The sequence below is a fragment of the Coffea arabica genome, chromosome 11c, assembly GCF_036785885.1.
Source record: "Coffea arabica cultivar ET-39 chromosome 11c, Coffea Arabica ET-39 HiFi, whole genome shotgun sequence".
Lineage (NCBI taxonomy): Eukaryota > Viridiplantae > Streptophyta > Magnoliopsida > Gentianales > Rubiaceae > Coffea > Coffea arabica.
The window spans coordinates 23,209,370-23,229,686 of record NC_092330.1 but is presented as its reverse complement, the minus strand read 5'-3'; the positions used below and the strand labels follow the sequence as shown (position 1 = coordinate 23,229,686).

At 43.5% G+C, this 20,317-nt stretch overlaps 19 pseudogenes; all 19 read right to left on the bottom strand.

Moving 5' to 3' along the window:
• Positions 1-676: 676 nt before the first annotated feature.
• LOC140019183 (5S ribosomal RNA) lies at positions 677-794 on the bottom strand (annotated as a pseudogene).
• A 913-nt stretch (positions 795-1,707) lies between these two features.
• On the bottom strand, positions 1,708-1,825 carry LOC140018421 (5S ribosomal RNA; annotated as a pseudogene).
• A 925-nt stretch (positions 1,826-2,750) lies between these two features.
• LOC140019182 (5S ribosomal RNA) lies at positions 2,751-2,868 on the bottom strand (annotated as a pseudogene).
• Positions 2,869-3,792: 924 nt separating this feature from the next.
• LOC140019181 (5S ribosomal RNA) lies at positions 3,793-3,910 on the bottom strand (annotated as a pseudogene).
• A 913-nt stretch (positions 3,911-4,823) lies between these two features.
• Positions 4,824-4,941, bottom strand: LOC140018420 (5S ribosomal RNA; annotated as a pseudogene).
• Positions 4,942-5,866: 925 nt separating this feature from the next.
• Positions 5,867-5,984, bottom strand: LOC140019180 (5S ribosomal RNA; annotated as a pseudogene).
• A 924-nt stretch (positions 5,985-6,908) lies between these two features.
• Positions 6,909-7,026, bottom strand: LOC140019179 (5S ribosomal RNA; annotated as a pseudogene).
• A 913-nt stretch (positions 7,027-7,939) lies between these two features.
• On the bottom strand, positions 7,940-8,057 carry LOC140018418 (5S ribosomal RNA; annotated as a pseudogene).
• Positions 8,058-8,982: 925 nt separating this feature from the next.
• On the bottom strand, positions 8,983-9,100 carry LOC140019178 (5S ribosomal RNA; annotated as a pseudogene).
• A 924-nt stretch (positions 9,101-10,024) lies between these two features.
• LOC140019177 (5S ribosomal RNA) lies at positions 10,025-10,142 on the bottom strand (annotated as a pseudogene).
• A 913-nt stretch (positions 10,143-11,055) lies between these two features.
• LOC140018417 (5S ribosomal RNA) lies at positions 11,056-11,173 on the bottom strand (annotated as a pseudogene).
• A 913-nt stretch (positions 11,174-12,086) lies between these two features.
• LOC140018416 (5S ribosomal RNA) lies at positions 12,087-12,204 on the bottom strand (annotated as a pseudogene).
• Positions 12,205-13,129: 925 nt separating this feature from the next.
• On the bottom strand, positions 13,130-13,247 carry LOC140019175 (5S ribosomal RNA; annotated as a pseudogene).
• A 924-nt stretch (positions 13,248-14,171) lies between these two features.
• LOC140019174 (5S ribosomal RNA) lies at positions 14,172-14,289 on the bottom strand (annotated as a pseudogene).
• Positions 14,290-15,202: 913 nt separating this feature from the next.
• LOC140018415 (5S ribosomal RNA) lies at positions 15,203-15,320 on the bottom strand (annotated as a pseudogene).
• A 925-nt stretch (positions 15,321-16,245) lies between these two features.
• Positions 16,246-16,363, bottom strand: LOC140019173 (5S ribosomal RNA; annotated as a pseudogene).
• A 924-nt stretch (positions 16,364-17,287) lies between these two features.
• On the bottom strand, positions 17,288-17,405 carry LOC140019172 (5S ribosomal RNA; annotated as a pseudogene).
• A 913-nt stretch (positions 17,406-18,318) lies between these two features.
• On the bottom strand, positions 18,319-18,436 carry LOC140019171 (5S ribosomal RNA; annotated as a pseudogene).
• A 924-nt stretch (positions 18,437-19,360) lies between these two features.
• LOC140019169 (5S ribosomal RNA) lies at positions 19,361-19,478 on the bottom strand (annotated as a pseudogene).
• Positions 19,479-20,317: the final 839 nt, after the last annotated feature.

The window sequence follows — 20,317 nt, the reverse complement described above, 5'->3', positions numbered from 1 at the left end:
CGGGCTTCGATCCAGCCGTACCGTTCCTGACTTGTCTCGCGCCTTCAGATCCGCGTTCATGCTTCGATAAAAAGCAAAATATAAAGCAATCGTTCCGACGGAGCTAAATTACTACAGCATAAAGAACGAAGGGGAAATTTGGATTTCGAAACAAAAAAGGGAGGGGTGCAACACGAGGATTTCCCAAGGGGTCACCTAGGGGTGTCAACGTGCCGGGTCCGGGCCGGAATTCATTATTCTGGACCCGGACCCGGATCCGACCCGTTTACCCGACGGGTCTTTTATTCGGTGTTCCGGATCCGGACCCGGCGAGTCTCGGATCCGGGTCGGGTCTACCCGAACAAATTTGCCAAAATTTATAATTTCTAACAAAAAAGAGAAAAAGATATATTTGTAAACTAATTTCTAACTAATGCAAAGAAAAAACCAAATAAGAAAATAAATCAAATTGATTTTACTCAAATACATCATCCTAATCAAATTATATTGATAATATATATTTTTTATAAATTATTAAATCATTTATATCCGGATGCGGGTCTAATACGGGTCGGAATACTATATTCCGTATCCGACCCGTTTTTTTGTTTGAAAAAACGGATCCGGATCCGGATAACGGAATTAAATCCCTACCCATACCCGCAAAAATTTTAGGGATCCGATCCGGATCCGGGTCTAGACCCGACCCGTTGACAGGCCTAGGGTCACCCATCCTAGTACTACTGTCGCCCAAGCACGCTTAACTTCGGAGTTCTGATGGGATCCGGTGCATTAGTGCTGGTATGATCGCACCCGCCATGTTCCTTTCGCTTTATTCTTTTAAACTGCCACGTCCTGTGAAGCAGTTTGGCTTTTCTGGACCCGAATTCATTCTAAGCGTCAGTTCATGAATTTCCTCTCATCCTTTTATTTATTTACTTTTATATTTTTTTCTTGTTGCTTTGCACCTTTTTTTTCCCTCGTCGCACAACTCTCAATTATCCTGAAAGTGATCCTTCACGCTTGCGCTTATACATTTGCGCCGACAACTTTGACCGACGATCCGGGCTTCGATCCAGCCGTACCGTTCCTGACTTGTCTCGCGCCTTCAGATCCGCCTTCATGCTTCGATGAGAAGCAAAATAAAAAGCAATCGTTCCGACGGAGCTAAATTACTACAGCATAAAGAACGAAGGGGAAATTTGGATTTCGAAACAAAAAAGGGAGGGGTGCAACACGAGGATTTCCCAGGGGGTCACCTAGGGGTGTCAACGGGCCGGGTCCGGGCCGGAATTCATTATTCCGGATCCGACCGGTTTACCCGACGGGTCTTTTATTCTGTGTTCCGGATCCGGACCCGGCGAGTCTCGGATCCGGGTCGGGTCTACCCGAACAAATTTGCCAAAATTTATAATTTCTAACAAAAAAGAGAAAAAGATATATTTGTAAACAAATTTCTAGCTAATGCAAAGAAAAAACCAAATAAGAAAATAAATCAAATTGATTTTACTCAAATACATCATCCTAATCAAATTATATTGATAATATATATTTTTTATAAATTATTAAATCATTTATTTCCGGATCCGGGTCTAATACGGGTCGGAATACTATATTCCGTATCCGACCCGTTTTTTTGTTTGAAAAAACGGATCCGGATCCGGATAACGGAATTAAATCCCTACCCATACCCGCAAAAATTTCAGGGATCCGATCCGGATCCGGGTGTAGACCCGACCCGTTGACCGGCCTAGGGTCACCCATCCTAGTACTACTGTCGCCCAAGCACGCTTAACTTCGGAGTTCTGATGGGATCCGGTGCATTAGTGCTGGTATGATCGCACCCGCCATGTTCCTTTCGCTTTATTCTTTTAAACTGCCACGTCCTGTGAAGCAGTTTGGCTTTTCTGGACCCGAATTCATTCTAAGCGTCAGTTCATGAATTTCCTCTCATCCTTTTATTTATTTACTTTTATATTTTTTTCTTGTTGCTTTGCACCTTTTTTTTCCCTCGTCGCACAACTCTCAATTATCCTGAAAGTGATCCTTCACGCTTGCGCTTATACATTTGCGCCGACAACTTTGACCGACGATCCGGGCTTCGATCCAGCCGTACCGTTCCTGACTTGTCTCGCGCCTTCAGATCCGCCTTCATGCTTCGATAAAAAGCAAAATATAAAGCAATCGTTCCGACGGAGCTAAATTACTACAGCATAAAGAACGAAGGGGAAATTTGGATTTCGAAACAAAAAAGGGAGGGGTGCAACACGAGGATTTCCCAGGGGGTCACCTAGGGGTGTCAACGTGCCGGGTCCGGGCCGGAATTCATTATTCTGGACCCGGACCCGGATCCGACCCGTTTACCCGACGGGTCTTTTATTCGGTGTTCCGGATCCGGACCCGGCGAGTCTCGGATCCGGGTCGGGTCTACCCGAACAAATTTGCCAAAATTTATAATTTCTAACAAAAAAGAGAAAAAGATATATTTGTAAACTAATTTCTAACTAATGCAAAGAAAAAACCAAATAAGAAAATAAATCAAATTGATTTTACTCAAATACATCATCCTAATCAAATTATATTGATAATATATATTTTTTATAAATTATTAAATCATTTATATCCGGATGCGGGTCTAATACGGGTCGGAATACTATATTCCGTATCCGACCCGTTTTTTTGTTTGAAAAAACGGATCCGGATCCGGATAACGGAATTAAATCCCTACCCATACCCGCAAAAATTTTAGGGATCCGATCCGGATCCGGGTCTAGACCCGACCCGTTGACAGGCCTAGGGTCACCCATCCTAGTACTACTGTCGCCCAAGCACGCTTAACTTCGGAGTTCTGATGGGATCCGGTGCATTAGTGCTGGTATGATCGCACCCGCCATGTTCCTTTCGCTTTATTCTTTTAAACTGCCACGTCCTGTGAAGCAGTTTGGCTTTTCTGGACCCGAATTCATTCTAAGCGTCAGTTCATGAATTTCCTCTCATCCTTTTATTTATTTACTTTTATATTTTTTTCTTGTTGCTTTGCACCTTTTTTTTCCCTCGTCGCACAACTCTCAATTATCCTGAAAGTGATCCTTCACGCTTGCGCTTATACATTTGCGCCGACAACTTTGACCGACGATCCGGGCTTCGATCCAGCCGTACCGTTCCTGACTTGTCTCGCGCCTTCAGATCCGCCTTCATGCTTCGATGAGAAGCAAAATAAAAAGCAATCGTTCCGACGGAGCTAAATTACTACAGCATAAAGAACGAAGGGGAAATTTGGATTTCGAAACAAAAAAGGGAGGGGTGCAACACGAGTATTTCCCAGGGGGTCACCTAGGGGTGTCAACGGGCCGGGTCCGGGCCGGAATTCATTATTCCGGACCCGGACCCGGATCCGACCCGTTTACCCGACGGGTCTTTTATTCTGTGTTCCGGATCCGGACCCGGCGAGTCTCGGATCCGGGTCGGGTCTACCCGAACAAATTTGCCAAAATTTATAATTTCTAACAAAAAGAGAAAAAGATATATTTGTAAACAAATTTCTAGCTAATGCAAAGAAAAAACCAAATAAGAAAATAAATCAAATTGATTTTACTCAAATACATCATCCTAATCAAATTATATTGATAATATATTTTTTTTATAAATTATTAAATCATTTATATCCGGATCCGGGTCTAATACGGGTCGGAATACTATATTCCGTATTCGACCCGTTTTTTTGTTTGAAAAAACGGATCCGGATCCGGTTAACGGAATTAAATCCGTATCCATACCCGCAAAAATTTCAGGGATCCGATCCGGATCCGGGTCTAGACCCGACCCGTTGACAGGCCTAGGGTCACCCATCCTAGTACTACTGTCGCCCAAGCACGCTTAACTTCGGAGTTCTGATGGGATCCGGTGCATTAGTGCTGGTATGATCGCACCCGCCATGTTCCTTTCGCTTTATTCTTTTAAACTGCCACGTCCTGTGAAGCAGTTTGGCTTTTCTGGACCCGAATTCATTCTAAGCATCAGTTCATGAATTTCCTCTCATCCTTTTATTTATTTACTTTTATATTTTTTTCTTGTTGCTTTGCACCTTTTTTTTCCCTCGTCGCACAACTCTCAATTATCCTGAAAGTGATCCTTCACGCTTGCGCTTATACATTTGCGCCGACAACTTTGACCGACGATCCGGGCTTCGATCCAGCCGTACCGTTCCTGACTTGTCTCGCGCCTTCAGATCCGCCTTCATGCTTCGATGAGAAGCAAAATAAAAAGCAATCGTTCCGACGGAGCTAAATTACTACAGCATAAAGAACGAAGGGGAAATTTGGATTTCGAAACAAAAAAGGGAGGGGTGCAACACGAGGATTTCCCAGGGGGTCACCTAGGGGTGTCAACGGGCCGGGTCCGGGCCGGAATTCATTATTCCGGATCCGACCGGTTTACCCGACGGGTCTTTTATTCTGTGTTCCGGATCCGGACCCGGCGAGTCTCGGATCCGGGTCGGGTCTACCCGAACAAATTTGCCAAAATTTATAATTTCTAACAAAAAAGAGAAAAAGATATATTTGTAAACAAATTTCTAGCTAATGCAAAGAAAAAACCAAATAAGAAAATAAATCAAATTGATTTTACTCAAATACATCATCCTAATCAAATTATATTGATAATATATATTTTTTATAAATTATTAAATCATTTATTTCCGGATCCGGGTCTAATACGGGTCGGAATACTATATTCCGTATCCGACCCGTTTTTTTGTTTGAAAAAACGGATCCGGATCCGGATAACGGAATTAAATCCCTACCCATACCCGCAAAAATTTCAGGGATCCGATCCGGATCCGGGTGTAGACCCGACCCGTTGACCGGCCTAGGGTCACCCATCCTAGTACTACTGTCGCCCAAGCACGCTTAACTTCGGAGTTCTGATGGGATCCGGTGCATTAGTGCTGGTATGATCGCACCCGCCATGTTTCTTTCGCTTTATTCTTTTAAACTGCCACGTCCTGTGAAGCAGTTTGGCTTTTCTGGACCCGAATTCATTCTAAGCGTCAGTTCATGAATTTCCTCTCATCCTTTTATTTATTTACTTTTATATTTTTTTCTTGTTGCTTTGCACCTTTTTTTTCCCTCGTCGCACAACTCTCAATTATCCTGAAAGTGATCCTTCACGCTTGCGCTTATACATTTGCGCCGACAACTTTGACCGACGATCCGGGCTTCGATCCAGCCGTACCGTTCCTGACTTGTCTCGCGCCTTCAGATCCGCGTTCATGCTTCGATAAAAAGCAAAATATAAAGCAATCGTTCCGACGGAGCTAAATTACTACAGCATAAAGAACGAAGGGGAAATTTGGATTTCGAAACAAAAAAGGGAGGGGTGCAACACGAGGATTTCCCAGGGGGTCACCTAGGGGTGTCAACGTGCCGGGTCCGGGCCGGAATTCATTATTCTGGACCCGGACCCGGATCCGACCCGTTTACCCGACGGGTCTTTTATTCGGTGTTCCGGATCCGGACCCGGCGAGTCTCGGATCCGGGTCGGGTCTACCCGAACAAATTTGCCAAAATTTATAATTTCTAACAAAAAAGAGAAAAAGATATATTTGTAAACTAATTTCTAACTAATGCAAAGAAAAAACCAAATAAGAAAATAAATCAAATTGATTTTACTCAAATACATCATCCTAATCAAATTATATTGATAATATATATTTTTTATAAATTATTAAATCATTTATATCCGGATGCGGGTCTAATACGGGTCGGAATACTATATTCCGTATCCGACCCGTTTTTTTGTTTGAAAAAACGGATCCGGATCCGGATAACGGAATTAAATCCCTACCCATACCCGCAAAAATTTTAGGGATCCGATCCGGATCCGGGTCTAGACCCGACCCGTTGACAGGCCTAGGGTCACCCATCCTAGTACTACTGTCGCCCAAGCACGCTTAACTTCGGAGTTCTGATGGGATCCGGTGCATTAGTGCTGGTATGATCGCACCCGCCATGTTCCTTTCGCTTTATTCTTTTAAACTGCCACGTCCTGTGAAGCAGTTTGGCTTTTCTGGACCCGAATTCATTCTAAGCATCAGTTCATGAATTTCCTCTCATCCTTTTATTTATTTACTTTTATATTTTTTTCTTGTTGCTTTGCACCTTTTTTTTCCCTCGTCGCACAACTCTCAATTATCCTGAAAGTGATCCTTCACGCTTGCGCTTATACATTTGCGCCGACAACTTTGACCGACGATCCGGGCTTCGATCCAGCCGTACCGTTCCTGACTTGTCTCGCGCCTTCAGATCCGCCTTCATGCTTCGATGAGAAGCAAAATAAAAAGCAATCGTTCCGACGGAGCTAAATTACTACAGCATAAAGAACGAAGGGGAAATTTGGATTTCGAAACAAAAAAGGGAGGGGTGCAACACGAGGATTTCCCAGGGGGTCACCTAGGGGTGTCAACGGGCCGGGTCCGGGCCGGAATTCATTATTCCGGACCCGGACCCGGATCCGACCCGTTTACCCGACGGGTCTTTTATTCTGTGTTCCGGATCCGGACCCGGCGAGTCTCGGATCCGGGTCGGGTCTACCCGAACAAATTTGCCAAAATTTATAATTTCTAACAAAAAGAGAAAAAGATATATTTGTAAACAAATTTCTAACTAATGCAAAGAAAAAACCAAATAAGAAAATAAATCAAATTGATTTTACTCAAATACATCATCCTAATCAAATTATATTGATAATATATTTTTTTTATAAATTATTAAATCATTTATATCCGGATCCGGGTCTAATACGGGTCGGAATACTATATTCCGTATTCGACCCGTTTTTTTGTTTGAAAAAACGGATCCGGATCCGGTTAACGGAATTAAATCCGTACCCATACCCGCAAAAATTTCAGGGATCCGATCCGGATCCGGGTCTAGACCCGACCCGTTGACAGGCCTAGGGTCACCCATCCTAGTACTACTGTCGCCCAAGCACGCTTAACTTCGGAGTTCTGATGGGATCCGGTGCATTAGTGCTGGTATGATCGCACCCGCCATGTTCCTTTCGCTTTATTCTTTTAAACTGCCACGTCCTGTGAAGCAGTTTGGCTTTTCTGGACCCGAATTCATTCTAAGCGTCAGTTCATGAATTTCCTCTCATCCTTTTATTTATTTACTTTTATATTTTTTTCTTGTTGCTTTGCACCTTTTTTTTCCCTCGTCGCACAACTCTCAATTATCCTGAAAGTGATCCTTCACGCTTGCGCTTATACATTTGCGCCGACAACTTTGACCGACGATCCGGGCTTCGATCCAGCCGTACCGTTCCTGACTTGTCTCGCGCCTTCAGATCCGCCTTCATGCTTCGATGAGAAGCAAAATAAAAAGCAATCGTTCCGACGGAGCTAAATTACTACAGCATAAAGAACGAAGGGGAAATTTGGATTTCGAAACAAAAAAGGGAGGGGTGCAACACGAGGATTTCCCAGGGGGTCACCTAGGGGTGTCAACGGGCCGGGTCCGGGCCGGAATTCATTATTCCGGATCCGACCGGTTTACCCGACGGGTCTTTTATTCTGTGTTCCGGATCCGGACCCGGCGAGTCTCGGATCCGGGTCGGGTCTACCCGAACAAATTTGCCAAAATTTATAATTTCTAACAAAAAAGAGAAAAAGATATATTTGTAAACAAATTTCTAGCTAATGCAAAGAAAAAACCAAATAAGAAAATAAATCAAATTGATTTTACTCAAATACATCATCCTAATCAAATTATATTGATAATATATATTTTTTATAAATTATTAAATCATTTATTTCCGGATCCGGGTCTAATACGGGTCGGAATACTATATTCCGTATCCGACCCGTTTTTTTGTTTGAAAAAACGGATCCGGATCCGGATAACGGAATTAAATCCCTACCCATACCCGCAAAAATTTCAGGGATCCGATCCGGATCCGGGTGTAGACCCGACCCGTTGACCGGCCTAGGGTCACCCATCCTAGTACTACTGTCGCCCAAGCACGCTTAACTTCGGAGTTCTGATGGGATCCGGTGCATTAGTGCTGGTATGATCGCACCCGCCATGTTTCTTTCGCTTTATTCTTTTAAACTGCCACGTCCTGTGAAGCAGTTTGGCTTTTCTGGACCCGAATTCATTCTAAGCGTCAGTTCATGAATTTCCTCTCATCCTTTTATTTATTTACTTTTATATTTTTTTCTTGTTGCTTTGCACCTTTTTTTTCCCTCGTCGCACAACTCTCAATTATCCTGAAAGTGATCCTTCACGCTTGCGCTTATACATTTGCGCCGACAACTTTGACCGACGATCCGGGCTTCGATCCAGCCGTACCGTTCCTGACTTGTCTCGCGCCTTCAGATCCGCGTTCATGCTTCGATAAAAAGCAAAATATAAAGCAATCGTTCCGACGGAGCTAAATTACTACAGCATAAAGAACGAAGGGGAAATTTGGATTTCGAAACAAAAAAGGGAGGGGTGCAACACGAGGATTTCCCAGGGGGTCACCTAGGGGTGTCAACGTGCCGGGTCCGGGCCGGAATTCATTATTCTGGACCCGGACCCGGATCCGACCCGTTTACCCGACGGGTCTTTTATTCGGTGTTCCGGATCCGGACCCGGCGAGTCTCGGATCCGGGTCGGGTCTACCCGAACAAATTTGCCAAAATTTATAATTTCTAACAAAAAAGAGAAAAAGATATATTTGTAAACTAATTTCTAACTAATGCAAAGAAAAAACCAAATAAGAAAATAAATCAAATTGATTTTACTCAAATACATCATCCTAATCAAATTATATTGATAATATATATTTTTTATAAATTATTAAATCATTTATATCCGGATGCGGGTCTAATACGGGTCGGAATACTATATTCCGTATCCGACCCGTTTTTTTGTTTGAAAAAACGGATCCGGATCCGGATAACGGAATTAAATCCCTACCCATACCCGCAAAAATTTTAGGGATCCGATCCGGATCCGGGTCTAGACCCGACCCGTTGACAGGCCTAGGGTCACCCATCCTAGTACTACTGTCGCCCAAGCACGCTTAACTTCGGAGTTCTGATGGGATCCGGTGCATTAGTGCTGGTATGATCGCACCCGCCATGTTCCTTTCGCTTTATTCTTTTAAACTGCCACGTCCTGTGAAGCAGTTTGGCTTTTCTGGACCCGAATTCATTCTAAGCATCAGTTCATGAATTTCCTCTCATCCTTTTATTTATTTACTTTTATATTTTTTTCTTGTTGCTTTGCACCTTTTTTTTCCCTCGTCGCACAACTCTCAATTATCCTGAAAGTGATCCTTCACGCTTGCGCTTATACATTTGCGCCGACAACTTTGACCGACGATCCGGGCTTCGATCCAGCCGTACCGTTCCTGACTTGTCTCGCGCCTTCAGATCCGCCTTCATGCTTCGATGAGAAGCAAAATAAAAAGCAATCGTTCCGACGGAGCTAAATTACTACAGCATAAAGAACGAAGGGGAAATTTGGATTTCGAAACAAAAAAGGGAGGGGTGCAACACGAGGATTTCCCAGGGGGTCACCTAGGGGTGTCAACGGGCCGGGTCCGGGCCGGAATTCATTATTCCGGACCCGGACCCGGATCCGACCCGTTTACCCGACGGGTCTTTTATTCTGTGTTCCGGATCCGGACCCGGCGAGTCTCGGATCCGGGTCGGGTCTACCCGAACAAATTTGCCAAAATTTATAATTTCTAACAAAAAGAGAAAAAGATATATTTGTAAACAAATTTCTAACTAATGCAAAGAAAAAACCAAATAAGAAAATAAATCAAATTGATTTTACTCAAATACATCATCCTAATCAAATTATATTGATAATATATTTTTTTTATAAATTATTAAATCATTTATATCCGGATCCGGGTCTAATACGGGTCGGAATACTATATTCCGTATTCGACCCGTTTTTTTGTTTGAAAAAACGGATCCGGATCCGGTTAACGGAATTAAATCCGTACCCATACCCGCAAAAATTTCAGGGATCCGATCCGGATCCGGGTCTAGACCCGACCCGTTGACAGGCCTAGGGTCACCCATCCTAGTACTACTGTCGCCCAAGCACGCTTAACTTCGGAGTTCTGATGGGATCCGGTGCATTAGTGCTGGTATGATCGCACCCGCCATGTTCCTTTCGCTTTATTCTTTTAAACTGCCACGTCCTGTGAAGCAGTTTGGCTTTTCTGGACCCGAATTCATTCTAAGCGTCAGTTCATGAATTTCCTCTCATCCTTTTATTTATTTACTTTTATATTTTTTTCTTGTTGCTTTGCACCTTTTTTTTCCCTCGTCGCACAACTCTCAATTATCCTGAAAGTGATCCTTCACGCTTGCGCTTATACATTTGCGCCGACAACTTTGACCGACGATCCGGGCTTCGATCCAGCCGTACCGTTCCTGACTTGTCTCGCGCCTTCAGATCCGCCTTCATGCTTCGATGAGAAGCAAAATAAAAAGCAATCGTTCCGACGGAGCTAAATTACTACAGCATAAAGAACGAAGGGGAAATTTGGATTTCGAAACAAAAAAGGGAGGGGTGCAACACGAGGATTTCCCAGGGGGTCACCTAGGGGTGTCAACGGGCCGGGTCCGGGCCGGAATTCATTATTCCGGATCCGACCGGTTTACCCGACGGGTCTTTTATTCTGTGTTCCGGATCCGGACCCGGCGAGTCTCGGATCCGGGTCGGGTCTACCCGAACAAATTTGCCAAAATTTATAATTTCTAACAAAAAAGAGAAAAAGATATATTTGTAAACAAATTTCTAGCTAATGCAAAGAAAAAACCAAATAAGAAAATAAATCAAATTGATTTTACTCAAATACATCATCCTAATCAAATTATATTGATAATATATTTTTTTTATAAATTATTAAATCATTTATATCCGGATCCGGGTCTAATACGGGTCGGAATACTATATTCCGTATCCGACCCGTTTTTTTGTTTGAAAAAACGGATCCGGATCCGGATAACGGAATTAAATCCCTACCCATACCCGCAAAAATTTCAGGGATCCGATCCGGATCCGGGTCTAGACCCGACCCGTTGACCGGCCTAGGGTCACCCATCCTAGTACTACTGTCGCCCAAGCACGCTTAACTTCGGAGTTCTGATGGGATCCGGTGCATTAGTGCTGGTATGATCGCACCCGCCATGTTCCTTTCGCTTTATTCTTTTAAACTGCCACGTCCTGTGAAGCAGTTTGGCTTTTCTGGACCCGAATTCATTCTAAGCGTCAGTTCATGAATTTCCTCTCATCCTTTTATTTATTTACTTTTATATTTTTTTCTTGTTGCTTTGCACCTTTTTTTTCCCTCGTCGCACAACTCTCAATTATCCTGAAAGTGATCCTTCACGCTTGCGCTTATACATTTGCGCCGACAACTTTGACCGACGATCCGGGCTTCGATCCAGCCGTACCGTTCCTGACTTGTCTCGCGCCTTCAGATCCGCGTTCATGCTTCGATGAGAAGCAAAATATAAAGCAATCGTTCCGACGGAGCTAAATTACTACAGCATAAAGAACGAAGGGGAAATTTGGATTTCGAAACAAAAAAGGGAGGGGTGCAACACGAGGATTTCCCAGGGGGTCACCTAGGGGTGTCAACGGGCCGGGTCCGGGCCGGAATTCATTATTCCGGATCCGACCGGTTTACCCGACGGGTCTTTTATTCTGTGTTCCGGATCCGGACCCGGCGAGTCTCGGATCCGGGTCGGGTCTACCCGAACAAATTTGCCAAAATTTATAATTTCTAACAAAAAAGAGAAAAAGATATATTTGTAAACAAATTTCTAGCTAATGCAAAGAAAAAACCAAATAAGAAAATAAATCAAATTGATTTTACTCAAATACATCATCCTAATCAAATTATATTGATAATATATATTTTTTATAAATTATTAAATCATTTATTTCCGGATCCGGGTCTAATACGGGTCGGAATACTATATTCCGTATCCGACCCGTTTTTTTGTTTGAAAAAACGGATCCGGATCCGGATAACGGAATTAAATCCCTACCCATACCCGCAAAAATTTCAGGGATCCGATCCGGATCCGGGTGTAGACCCGACCCGTTGACCGGCCTAGGGTCACCCATCCTAGTACTACTGTCGCCCAAGCACGCTTAACTTCGGAGTTCTGATGGGATCCGGTGCATTAGTGCTGGTATGATCGCACCCGCCATGTTTCTTTCGCTTTATTCTTTTAAACTGCCACGTCCTGTGAAGCAGTTTGGCTTTTCTGGACCCGAATTCATTCTAAGCGTCAGTTCATGAATTTCCTCTCATCCTTTTATTTATTTACTTTTATATTTTTTTCTTGTTGCTTTGCACCTTTTTTTTCCCTCGTCGCACAACTCTCAATTATCCTGAAAGTGATCCTTCACGCTTGCGCTTATACATTTGCGCCGACAACTTTGACCGACGATCCGGGCTTCGATCCAGCCGTACCGTTCCTGACTTGTCTCGCGCCTTCAGATCCGCGTTCATGCTTCGATAAAAAGCAAAATATAAAGCAATCGTTCCGACGGAGCTAAATTACTACAGCATAAAGAACGAAGGGGAAATTTGGATTTCGAAACAAAAAAGGGAGGGGTGCAACACGAGGATTTCCCAGGGGGTCACCTAGGGGTGTCAACGTGCCGGGTCCGGGCCGGAATTCATTATTCTGGACCCGGACCCGGATCCGACCCGTTTACCCGACGGGTCTTTTATTCGGTGTTCCGGATCCGGACCCGGCGAGTCTCGGATCCGGGTCGGGTCTACCCGAACAAATTTGCCAAAATTTATAATTTCTAACAAAAAAGAGAAAAAGATATATTTGTAAACTAATTTCTAACTAATGCAAAGAAAAAACCAAATAAGAAAATAAATCAAATTGATTTTACTCAAATACATCATCCTAATCAAATTATATTGATAATATATATTTTTTATAAATTATTAAATCATTTATATCCGGATGCGGGTCTAATACGGGTCGGAATACTATATTCCGTATCCGACCCGTTTTTTTGTTTGAAAAAACGGATCCGGATCCGGATAACGGAATTAAATCCCTACCCATACCCGCAAAAATTTTAGGGATCCGATCCGGATCCGGGTCTAGACCCGACCCGTTGACAGGCCTAGGGTCACCCATCCTAGTACTACTGTCGCCCAAGCACGCTTAACTTCGGAGTTCTGATGGGATCCGGTGCATTAGTGCTGGTATGATCGCACCCGCCATGTTCCTTTCGCTTTATTCTTTTAAACTGCCACGTCCTGTGAAGCAGTTTGGCTTTTCTGGACCCGAATTCATTCTAAGCATCAGTTCATGAATTTCCTCTCATCCTTTTATTTATTTACTTTTATATTTTTTTCTTGTTGCTTTGCACCTTTTTTTTCCCTCGTCGCACAACTCTCAATTATCCTGAAAGTGATCCTTCACGCTTGCGCTTATACATTTGCGCCGACAACTTTGACCGACGATCCGGGCTTCGATCCAGCCGTACCGTTCCTGACTTGTCTCGCGCCTTCAGATCCGCCTTCATGCTTCGATGAGAAGCAAAATAAAAAGCAATCGTTCCGACGGAGCTAAATTACTACAGCATAAAGAACGAAGGGGAAATTTGGATTTCGAAACAAAAAAGGGAGGGGTGCAACACGAGGATTTCCCAGGGGGTCACCTAGGGGTGTCAACGGGCCGGGTCCGGGCCGGAATTCATTATTCCGGACCCGGACCCGGATCCGACCCGTTTACCCGACGGGTCTTTTATTCTGTGTTCCGGATCCGGACCCGGCGAGTCTCGGATCCGGGTCGGGTCTACCCGAACAAATTTGCCAAAATTTATAATTTCTAACAAAAAGAGAAAAAGATATATTTGTAAACAAATTTCTAACTAATGCAAAGAAAAAACCAAATAAGAAAATAAATCAAATTGATTTTACTCAAATACATCATCCTAATCAAATTATATTGATAATATATTTTTTTTATAAATTATTAAATCATTTATATCCGGATCCGGGTCTAATACGGGTCGGAATACTATATTCCGTATTCGACCCGTTTTTTTGTTTGAAAAAACGGATCCGGATCCGGTTAACGGAATTAAATCCGTACCCATACCCGCAAAAATTTCAGGGATCCGATCCGGATCCGGGTCTAGACCCGACCCGTTGACAGGCCTAGGGTCACCCATCCTAGTACTACTGTCGCCCAAGCACGCTTAACTTCGGAGTTCTGATGGGATCCGGTGCATTAGTGCTGGTATGATCGCACCCGCCATGTTCCTTTCGCTTTATTCTTTTAAACTGCCACGTCCTGTGAAGCAGTTTGGCTTTTCTGGACCCGAATTCATTCTAAGCGTCAGTTCATGAATTTCCTCTCATCCTTTTATTTATTTACTTTTATATTTTTTTCTTGTTGCTTTGCACCTTTTTTTTCCCTCGTCGCACAACTCTCAATTATCCTGAAAGTGATCCTTCACGCTTGCGCTTATACATTTGCGCCGACAACTTTGACCGACGATCCGGGCTTCGATCCAGCCGTACCGTTCCTGACTTGTCTCGCGCCTTCAGATCCGCCTTCATGCTTCGATGAGAAGCAAAATAAAAAGCAATCGTTCCGACGGAGCTAAATTACTACAGCATAAAGAACGAAGGGGAAATTTGGATTTCGAAACAAAAAAGGGAGGGGTGCAACACGAGGATTTCCCAGGGGGTCACCTAGGGGTGTCAACGGGCCGGGTCCGGGCCGGAATTCATTATTCCGGATCCGACCGGTTTACCCGACGGGTCTTTTATTCTGTGTTCCGGATCCGGACCCGGCGAGTCTCGGATCCGGGTCGGGTCTACCCGAACAAATTTGCCAAAATTTATAATTTCTAACAAAAAAGAGAAAAAGATATATTTGTAAACAAATTTCTAGCTAATGCAAAGAAAAAACCAAATAAGAAAATAAATCAAATTGATTTTACTCAAATACATCATCCTAATCAAATTATATTGATAATATATATTTTTTATAAATTATTAAATCATTTATTTCCGGATCCGGGTCTAATACGGGTCGGAATACTATATTCCGTATCCGACCCGTTTTTTTGTTTGAAAAAACGGATCCGGATCCGGATAACGGAATTAAATCCCTACCCATACCCGCAAAAATTTCAGGGATCCGATCCGGATCCGGGTGTAGACCCGACCCGTTGACCGGCCTAGGGTCACCCATCCTAGTACTACTGTCGCCCAAGCACGCTTAACTTCGGAGTTCTGATGGGATCCGGTGCATTAGTGCTGGTATGATCGCACCCGCCATGTTTCTTTCGCTTTATTCTTTTAAACTGCCACGTCCTGTGAAGCAGTTTGGCTTTTCTGGACCCGAATTCATTCTAAGCGTCAGTTCATGAATTTCCTCTCATCCTTTTATTTATTTACTTTTATATTTTTTTCTTGTTGCTTTGCACCTTTTTTTTCCCTCGTCGCACAACTCTCAATTATCCTGAAAGTGATCCTTCACGCTTGCGCTTATACATTTGCGCCGACAACTTTGACCGACGATCCGGGCTTCGATCCAGCCGTACCGTTCCTGACTTGTCTCGCGCCTTCAGATCCGCGTTCATGCTTCGATAAAAAGCAAAATATAAAGCAATCGTTCCGACGGAGCTAAATTACTACAGCATAAAGAACGAAGGGGAAATTTGGATTTCGAAACAAAAAAGGGAGGGGTGCAACACGAGGATTTCCCAGGGGGTCACCTAGGGGTGTCAACGGGCCGGGTCCGGGCCGGAATTCATTATTCTGGACCCGGACCCGGATCCGACCCGTTTACCCGACGGGTCTTTTATTCGGTGTTCCGGATCCGGACCCGGCGAGTCTCGGATCCGGGTCGGGTCTACCCGAACAAATTTGCCAAAATTTATAATTTCTAACAAAAAAGAGAAAAAGATATATTTGTAAACTAATTTCTAACTAATGCAAAGAAAAAACCAAATAAGAAAATAAATCAAATTGATTTTACTCAAATACATCATCCTAATCAAATTATATTGATAATATATATTTTTTATAAATTATTAAATCATTTATATCCGGATGCGGGTCTAATACGGGTCGGAATACTATATTCCGTATCCGACCCGTTTTTTTGTTTGAAAAAACGGATCCGGATCCGGATAACGGAATTAAATCCCTACCCATACCCGCAAAAATTTTAGGGATCCGATCCGGATCCGGGTCTAGACCCGACCCGTTGACAGGCCTAGGGTCACCCATCCTAGTACTACTGTCGCCCAAGCACGCTTAACTTCGGAGTTCTGATGGGATCCGGTGCATTAGTGCTGGTATGATCGCACCCGCCATGTTCCTTTCGCTTTATTCTTTTAAACTGCCACGTCCTGTGAAGCAGTTTGGCTTTTCTGGACCCGAATTCATTCTAAGCATCAGTTCATGAATTTCCTCTCATCCTTTTATTTATTTACTTTTATATTTTTTTCTTGTTGCTTTGCACCTTTTTTTTCCCTCGTCGCACAACTCTCAATTATCCTGAAAGTGATCCTTCACGCTTGCGCTTATACATTTGCGCCGACAACTTTGACCGACGATCCGGGCTTCGATCCAGCCGTACCGTTCCTGACTTGTCTCGCGCCTTCAGATCCGCCTTCATGCTTCGATGAGAAGCAAAATAAAAAGCAATCGTTCCGACGGAGCTAAATTACTACAGCATAAAGAACGAAGGGGAAATTTGGATTTCGAAACAAAAAAGGGAGGGGTGCAACACGAGGATTTCCCAGGGGGTCACCTAGGGGTGTCAACGGGCCGGGTCCGGGCCGGAATTCATTATTCCGGACCCGGACCCGGATCCGACCCGTTTACCCGACGGGTCTTTTATTCTGTGTTCCGGATCCGGACCCGGCGAGTCTCGGATCCGGGTCGGGTCTACCCGAACAAATTTGCCAAAATTTATAATTTCTAACAAAAAGAGAAAAAGATATATTTGTAAACAAATTTCTAACTAATGCAAAGAAAAAACCAAATAAGAAAATAAATCAAATTGATTTTACTCAAATACATCATCCTAATCAAATTATATTGATAATATATTTTTTTTATAAATTATTAAATCATTTATATCCGGATCCGGGTCTAATACGGGTCGGAATACTATATTCCGTATTCGACCCGTTTTTTTGTTTGAAAAAACGGATCCGGATCCGGTTAACGGAATTAAATCCGTACCCATACCCGCAAAAATTTCAGGGATCCGATCCGGATCCGGGTCTAGACCCGACCCGTTGACAGGCCTAGGGTCACCCATCCTAGTACTACTGTCGCCCAAGCACGCTTAACTTCGGAGTTCTGATGGGATCCGGTGCATTAGTGCTGGTATGATCGCACCCGCCATGTTCCTTTCGCTTTATTCTTTTAAACTGCCACGTCCTGTGAAGCAGTTTGGCTTTTCTGGACCCGAATTCATTCTAAGCGTCAGTTCATGAATTTCCTCTCATCCTTTTATTTATTTACTTTTATATTTTTTTCTTGTTGCTTTGCACCTTTTTTTTCCCTCGTCGCACAACTCTCAATTATCCTGAAAGTGATCCTTCACGCTTGCGCTTATACATTTGCGCCGACAACTTTGACCGACGATCCGGGCTTCGATCCAGCCGTACCGTTCCTGACTTGTCTCGCGCCTTCAGATCCGCCTTCATGCTTCGATGAGAAGCAAAATAAAAAGCAATCGTTCCGACGGAGCTAAATTACTACAGCATAAAGAACGAAGGGGAAATTTGGATTTCGAAACAAAAAAGGGAGGGGTGCAACACGAGGATTTCCCAGGGGGTCACCTAGGGGTGTCAACGGGCCGGGTCCGGGCCGGAATTCATTATTCCGGATCCGACCGGTTTACCCGACGGGTCTTTTATTCTGTGTTCCGGATCCGGACCCGGCGAGTCTCGGATCCGGGTCGGGTCTACCCGAACAAATTTGCCAAAATTTATAATTTCTAACAAAAAAGAGAAAAAGATATATTTGTAAACAAATTTCTAGCTAATGCAAAGAAAAAACCAAATAAGAAAATAAATCAAATTGATTTTACTCAAATACATCATCCTAATCAAATTATATTGATAATATATATTTTTTATAAATTATTAAATCATTTATATCCGGATGCGGGTCTAATACGGGTCGGAATACTATATTCCGTATCCGACCCGTTTTTTTGTTTGAAAAAACGGATCCGGATCCGGATAACGGAATTAAATCCCTACCCATACCCGCAAAAATTTTAGGGATCCGATCCGGATCCGGGTCTAGACCCGACCCGTTGACAGGCCTAGGGTCACCCATCCTAGTACTACTGTCGCCCAAGCACGCTTAACTTCGGAGTTCTGATGGGATCCGGTGCATTAGTGCTGGTATGATCGCACCCGCCATGTTCCTTTCGCTTTATTCTTTTAAACTGCCACGTCCTGTGAAGCAGTTTGGCTTTTCTGGACCCGAATTCATTCTAAGCGTCAGTTCATGAATTTCCTCTCATCCTTTTATTTATTTACTTTTATATTTTTTTCTTGTTGCTTTGCACCTTTTTTTTCCCTCGTCGCACAACTCTCAATTATCCTGAAAGTGATCCTTCACGCTTGCGCTTATACATTTGCGCCGACAACTTTGACCGACGATCCGGGCTTCGATCCAGCCGTACCGTTCCTGACTTGTCTCGCGCCTTCAGATCCGCCTTCATGCTTCGATGAGAAGCAAAATAAAAAGCAATCGTTCCGACGGAGCTAAATTACTACAGCATAAAGAACGAAGGGGAAATTTGGATTTCGAAACAAAAAAGGGAGGGGTGCAACACGAGTATTTCCCAGGGGGTCACCTAGGGGTGTCAACGGGCCGGGTCCGGGCCGGAATTCATTATTCCGGACCCGGACCCGGATCCGACCCGTTTACCCGACGGGTCTTTTATTCTGTGTTCCGGATCCGGACCCGGCGAGTCTCGGATCCGGGTCGGGTCTACCCGAACAAATTTGCCAAAATTTATAATTTCTAACAAAAAGAGAAAAAGATATATTTGTAAACAAATTTCTAGCTAATGCAAAGAAAAAACCAAATAAGAAAATAAATCAAATTGATTTTACTCAAATACATCATCCTAATCAAATTATATTGATAATATATTTTTTTTATAAATTATTAAATCATTTATATCCGGATCCGGGTCTAATACGGGTCGGAATACTATATTCCGTATTCGACCCGTTTTTTTGTTTGAAAAAACGGATCCGGATCCGGTTAACGGAATTAAATCCGTACCCATACCCGCAAAAATTTCAGGGATCCGATCCGGATCCGGGTCTAGACCCGACCCGTTGACAGGCCTAGGGTCACCCATCCTAGTACTACTGTCGCCCAAGCACGCTTAACTTCGGAGTTCTGATGGGATCCGGTGCATTAGTGCTGGTATGATCGCACCCGCCATGTTCCTTTCGCTTTATTCTTTTAAACTGCCACGTCCTGTGAAGCAGTTTGGCTTTTCTGGACCCGAATTCATTCTAAGCGTCAGTTCATGAATTTCCTCTCATCCTTTTATTTATTTACTTTTATATTTTTTTCTTGTTGCTTTGCACCTTTTTTTTCCCTCGTCGCACAACTCTCAATTATCCTGAAAGTGATCCTTCACGCTTGCGCTTATACATTTGCGCCGACAACTTTGACCGACGATCCGGGCTTCGATCCAGCCGTACCGTTCCTGACTTGTCTCGCGCCTTCAGATCCGCCTTCATGCTTCGATGAGAAGCAAAATAAAAAGCAATCGTTCCGACGGAGCTAAATTACTACAGCATAAAGAACGAAGGGGAAATTTGGATTTCGAAACAAAAAAGGGAGGGGTGCAACACGAGGATTTCCCAGGGGGTCACCTAGGGGTGTCAACGGGCCGGGTCCGGGCCGGAATTCATTATTCCGGACCCGGACCCGGATCCGACCCGTTTACCCGACGGGTCTTTTATTCTGTGTTCCGGATCCGGACCCGGCGAGTCTCGGATCCGGGTCGGGTCTACCCGAACAAATTTGCCAAAATTTATAATTTCTAACAAAAAGAGAAAAAGATATATTTGTAAACAAATTTCTAGCTAATGCAAAGAAAAAACCAAATAAGAAAATAAATCAAATTGATTTTACTCAAATACATCATCCTAATCAAATTATATTGATAATATATTTTTTTTATAAATTATTAAATCATTTATATCCGGATCCGGGTCTAATACGGGTCGGAATACTATATTCCGTATTCGACCCGTTTTTTTGTTTG